Raw genomic sequence first — 6,791 nt, 5'->3', positions numbered from 1 at the left:
TCCATAACAACAGAACACCTCACACAAGTCTGCACATCCAACAGGAGCTCAAAATAGTTCACTGGATTGTTCTTCGTCATTCACCCTACAGCCTGGATCTCGCACTTTCCGAGTTCCATGTCTCTGGTCGAAAGAGAAATGGACTCCGCGGGAAGCAGCACGTGGATGATGCTACAAGACGTTGGCTCCGACGTGGACCAGCAGGTGGTACCGTGCGGGCATACAGGTCAGCGTGGTAGGGAGGCGTAAGGCCGTCTCATCGGACCGAGATTATGCTGAAAAATAGAGTTTCGTATCCAAAAGAGAGGGAAACAATATCCTGCACTGGAATGGTAAATCAAACCAACCTGCCTTCAGAAATATCTGTTGCATTACACACTGAACGTCCCTCATATTATTATTTCTTCAAATAGCTTCAGGCATTGGTCCACACAACCAAGTACTAAATGTGTAAACACGAAAAAAATTAAACTGCAAACCCTTTGGGTATAGGGTTTCTGGGCAGGTATGTTGACTTTTCAGGTATATCAGAAGAACGATCATTTGAAGGCGAAATATTCATATGGACATATTCTGGAATTGTTTCCGAGATAGTATAGCTTCATATTCAGCTTCAGTGCTGTTCAATAAAATATCGGGTGTACACATGTACAGATGTATAACAGGAAGTAAATGTTACAACGTATTTTACAAAGTGTCAATTGAAAAATATCATTTTTTGTAACAGATTCACCTTAAGCCCTCTTGTGCATGTCACATTACACGTGTTTTACAGTTGACAATAAATTCTAGAATATCCCACCGTCAGCTTCATTGGATATGTACTGTTGGTTGTGCGAGTGCTTCTGTACGTTCCCTAATGAGAGCAGCAGCTTCAATGATGCCACCAAGCAGTTCATCTCTCGTATTCACCTTTCGTTTCTACACCCCACATTTCATGTAACACCATAAACAAAGACAATTCCCAATATACTAGAATCTCTACCATTTACTATGGGACACTAAAAAGTGGTTCTTTTAAAATTAATCTCTGTATACGTTTCTTCTTCTTCTGTTTCGTCTTCTTCTTCATCCTTGTCGTTTCCTATTTCTCTATAATGCAGGTTTAGGCGACGTGCACCTGTTCGTCTTTCCTGTCACGTGCTCATGACAGTTGTGTTAAATAGTAAATATTATAATTCTTATGCTAGAAACATCGTGTCAGGGAGGCATTTTCAAACCTTTTTTTTTTCCTTAAAGGCGCACTTGATTTTCCATCTTAAATATAAATTGCCCTTTGTCTCTTCATTCAAAGTAACCAAAGAGAGAAGCCTATGACATGAATAGGATGCTTTCGTAACGCAGTTAAATAATCTTTTACTGTATTTGCGTCGATAGCTGATGAAGCTAGAGGACCTGTTACTGATTCTTACTGTCACATTTTCAACTTTCAAATCAAATGCACACTATTTTTAATGTTTACGTTTGCAAAAAACCTTATTACGTCTCCTTCGTTAGGCTATAAATGTGTGTGTGCCTCCTCAACGCCCGTTCAGTGAATGTTGCTGCATTATGCGCCTCCGCAGCAGGCGCTTCCTTCCTGCACCCATGGCGACTGCTGTTCATCGCCGACGGAGGCTGGAATTCCCACTCCAGAACCGCAACTGAAGGTCCACTGAGCGCCGACAGGAGGCCTTTCCAGGTGGATCACGTTTTCTGCTTCATCGTACAGACTGCCGTTGGCACGTACGGCCCTACAACGTTCGTCGGAAGGTTCTAAGCTGGAGGAGCCAGCATCAAGTTCAGGAGTACATTTTGGTGGCATTCCAAGGGTGACATTATTCTCGAACGTGAAATGGATCAACACAAGTATGCATCTATCCCTGAGGACATGGTCACTCCTACATGCAGTTTGCTTTTCCTCTACACCACTGCATCTACCAGCAGGACAATGCAAAGCATCACACAGCTCGCAGTGTACACGTGAAATTGGAACACCAGGGTGAGTACTCCTCTAATCAGCAAACTCCCCCTATTTAAGATCAGTCAAATTCTGTGGGACCACGTCGATCGGGCTGTCACGCCGTTCATTCTCAAGCTGTCACAGAGTGATGGACTTCGGGCAAGTGAGAGACTGCTTGTTTACTCAGAGGACAGTGTATGTTTGACATGTTGTATTGTATGTTCTGTGACTATGTAATAAAGTGTGGTTAGACTGCTAATCGCTGCTCTACTGTGATTCACGACATAAAAATTTGGTGCCGAAACCCGGGAGACAATGAATTTCCAAGTAATACCGTGGTAGGCGAGGAACTGATAAGTCTTTGTGGTCGTTAATACCTTCCAAAGTTGGACTAGTCCCAAATTCGTAGATTGGAATGTTTTCGCGTTATCTGTATATATCGTGTGGGGTAGCCCGCGTCTTCCGGCGAATCGCTGAAGTGCCATAAGAAACTTGTCCGTTGACAAGTCTGTACAGAGTACGAGGTGTACAGCTCGTGTGGCAGCACGTGTGACAAGAGTGATATATGACTTGCGCGTTTCTTTCCCCACTTCAAATTTTTATGTCGTGAATCACAATAGAGCAGAGATTAGCAGTCTAACAACACATTATTACATAGTCACAGAACATACAATACAACATGTCAAAGATATACTGTCCTAAGAGTAAACAAACAGTCTCTCACTTGCCCGAAGTCCATCACTCTGTGACACAAGCAAAGTACATAGAACAGCTGGCCACGCCACGTCCTTGTCGGTACCTTCCAGAGCCTCACTGACTTTCTACCTTCAAGTATGCGTTACGTTACAAAAGGTGGTTGTTGAGCGTTTTGACAGGTGGTCACATAAATGGTTCAATGCTTCAAATTGCTCTGAGCACTACGGGACTCAACTGCTGAGGTCATTAGTCCCCTAGAAGTTAGAACTAGTTAAACCTAACTAACCTAAGGACATCACAAACATCCATGTCCGAGGCAGGATTCGAACCTGCGACCGTAGCGGTCTTGCGGTTCCAGACTGCAGCGCCTTTAACCGCACGGCCACTTCGGCCGGCTCACATAAATGGGACTGGATCGTCTGTAGTCATGAAAATAAAGACTATGAAATCTGTGTCATTCAGAGTTGGGCTTTACGATAAAATAATAAAATGAAAGAACAAGGTAATAAGTATAAACATATATTATCGTAAAAGATACCCTTGGCGATAAGTAATTTACAGATTCGATGATTTAGAGAAATTAGAACTTAATGGCGTGAGAAGTAATAAATACCATCCCGATTTGGGTTTCCGTGATTTCCCTAAATCGCTCCAGGGAAATGACGGGATGGTTCCCTCAAAAAGGGCACGGCCGATTTCCTTCCACACCCTTAACAGAATGCCCGCTTGTGCTCCGTCTCTAATGATCTCGATATCGACGGGGCGTTAAACACAATCTTCCATTTTTCCTTTTGTTTTCACTTTTTTATGTTTACACATTCCAGTAAAATGGAGACTGTCATCTTCAACTGCAATTTGCATTTGTCTTCACTGCAAGCCTTTGACACTTATCTCAATACGGGTGGGATATTAGTGTGAGTGTGTGCTGTTGTATGGGAGTTGAGTAAAAACAAGGGAACACCGCGAAAAATGCATGCGTGAACATGCCCAGCCAAGGCGGCAGGGTACGCCGTTCTATTTGACCACGAACGGCATCTGCGCATCGTTCACATTACGTTGAAAATGTAAGTTGTACAAAAAAAGAGTTTTCTGCGTGATTGTGACAGCATTATGTCGCAGTTAAGTGTATTCCGCGGCTGTTGCTCGTAATAGTCTATCTAACAGACTGTTTGTGTCAGTTGTTCACATTTCTTTTTGTCATACTCGTCGTATACTCACTGGTGATTGTAGCAGTTACGCGGACCGATTAAATCCACAACATTGCATCCAATCGCTCCAGACGTCCTTCAATATACTTCTATATTAATTATCTCTTCTACGTATAATTCGAAGAAATGCAAGCTACTGGCTCATTACTGACTACAATAAAAGTTCGTTTCTGCGTGGTCCCCGGCAGAAATATGCTGCCACATGTTTTCAAAGTTCAACCGTAATCGGCCATTGTCGATTACTGCATTCGTTATGATTTATCGCCCCATGAAAGAAGAACAGTACTCATCTTCTTTAGCAGGGGAATAAAGATACCTTTTAGTTTCACAATCAGCTTCATCCCATTAAACTATGGGTATGTTTAATAACCTCTATCGTGTCCCTGCATATCGTATGACAATACAGGCGCGTGACTTCCAGGCCAAGAGTTTTACCAAACAGAATGTGATGCTCTCCTGATCGCAGAACATTTCGTAACAGCTGATATATCCGTGTTTCTCCATTTTAAAGTTGGGTTTCTTCACAAAAATTCAGCTAACAACCCCAGTAATAACCCAGAATATTTTCGGCTATGGAAGCCACACCCACAAACTGATAAAAAAAGACAGGAAAGTCATTAAAAAAGCATGGACAGTATTTCTATTTGTCCAAAATAGGAAACAGTCATTGTCATCCCGTCTCAAGAAAGACCTTCGAAGTTACATCCTCACAACATAGGACAATCTCGGGAGAAACATGAATACTATCACATATTATTTGTATCGGTGACAAAAATAATACATCTTTCAGTGAGAGAACATATCAAAAGATATGACAAGAAATTTTAGATCGCACAGATCAGATGAGGTTCAGAACCACAGTTCTTACATCATCATCCGTGGATGGTCTTGCATTGAAATTCAGTGCAACAGGAAGTAAGCCAAAATATCACATTGGGTGTGACGGTTATCCAAAAATTTGCTTCAAGTACTGAGAGCAACAGAGAAAACAAAGAATTCAGCCTTTATTTTGCTAGATTTTGCGAAGAATACTTTTCTCAATTATCGGCTTTCCTAGCTGATTACCATCTGTAAATAATTTAGCGTTACACATTTCTGCGTCGTTGTGGAGATCAGCCGAAGACTGCTTCGTGCAGTCCTCTGCACTAGTCTGTTATTAAAAGCTCTTCAGCTCTGAGTAACTACCGCAATTTACATAAATTTTAACCACAATTTACATCAATTTGAACCTGATTACTGTACTCTAGCCCTGGTCTTCTACTGTACTTTTAACTCTCCACTCTTCCTCCATTTCGAAACTGGCATTCCTCGATTCCTTTTGGCGTGTCTTATCAAAATGAAATTTGCTTGTTATATTTGCACATTGCTAACCTTCAGTTACTTACGTGTCGCTTATTCGCGACGAACTTCTGTTGTTATCGCAGAACCCACTCATAAACTTTCACTGCAGCGTCTGTTACGGTAGTTTCTCTGCTTGAGCTCTTTAGGATGTGAATAACCTAAGCCAACTAAGGGAAAGAGAGCTGAGACGTTAGGCATGCTTTTACAAATTCCGAAGGAAAACAGAGCCTGCGTCTTCTTTCTTTTCTGTTCGAGGCTGTGACAGAGAAAGGTGTCCTTTCTTACGGTGTAAAATGGTGTACCGTTGAGACCGACAACTGTGCGGCTGGTCCCGGCAGAGGTTCGAGTCCTCCCTCAGGCATGGGTGTGTGTGTTTGTCCTTAGGATAATTTAGGTTAAGTAGTGTGTAAGCTTTGGAACTGATGACCTTAGCAGTTAAGTCCCATAAGATTTCATACACATTTGAACATTTGAGACTGACTGTATATACGTGAGGGGCGTTCAGTAAGTAACACAACCATTTTTTTTTTCCTGAGAGCGTATTATGGATTCAAATACTCCATACTATTCCCCACAGGCTTTGCCTACAAAATCCTACTTTTCAACATCATCTCCGTTCAGTGTGAGAGCCTTATGCCACTTTACTGGGAGGGCCTGTAGTCTAACATGGGAGCATTCTACTGGCCAACGTCTGAGCCATCGTCTTGCTATATCAGTAAGCTCACCATCACCCGGGTACTTTTTCCCGCAGAGTGCGTTCTTCATTGGTGTAATAGATGGTAGCCGGAGGGTGCGAAATGTCAGCACACGATTTTGAGTGAGTCAGCACTAACAACAGAGACACACAGTTGTGCAGCCTGGCGTCTGATTGTGACTCATCGATCACTTGCAAACAGAGAGTCCACACATTGCAAAACTGCAGGAGTGACAGCTGTGTGCGGCCGGCAGGCTGGCTGTCAGGCAGACTTACGCGACCCCGTTGTGACGATGACAGACACCTCGCCCAGTGACTCGCCGTGGTTTTGTTCACTGCCAGATCTCCGTAGACATTCTGCAAGCGGCTAGAATATCTGCGATACACCAGTTTTCCGCCAAAAGAAACTCAGTGACAGCTGTCTGCTTGTAACGCACCTCCGCTACAGGCGCCATTTTGAAGGCCACGTATAGCGCCACCACCTATCGGAATTCCATGAAACTGGAGGGTGTGAAGCAGGAATATGCCACGATGTCTCACAACAAAATATTTTTTTTTTAACCAAAATGATGGAACAAATAAATGCGTTTCATTACTTATTGACCGCCCCTCGTACATGATGAGAAGTCTGTGAGAGTTGTAATACCCACGGCTACATTTTATTCAGAATAATATTCACGACAGCATTGTGTGTGGAAAGTGAATGAACGTTCTTGCGATATTAATAAAAACGACTTCATCGTTAGTAAAATAACAAATAATTATTGTAAATGACATAATTTAATATTTTGTAAGAAACTATATCTCAGACAATACCCATGGAGAAAGATAATGGCAATCTCAATCTTTTGTTTTCTTATGATTCTTCTAGAATAATCCTTCTTCTTTTTCGAACTGTTGTACTGATAGG

This window comes from Schistocerca nitens, chromosome 2, assembly GCF_023898315.1.
Source record: "Schistocerca nitens isolate TAMUIC-IGC-003100 chromosome 2, iqSchNite1.1, whole genome shotgun sequence".
Taxonomy (NCBI): domain Eukaryota; kingdom Metazoa; phylum Arthropoda; class Insecta; order Orthoptera; family Acrididae; genus Schistocerca; species Schistocerca nitens.
The sequence above is the reverse complement of the archived record's forward strand: the minus strand, read 5'-3'. Positions refer to the sequence as shown.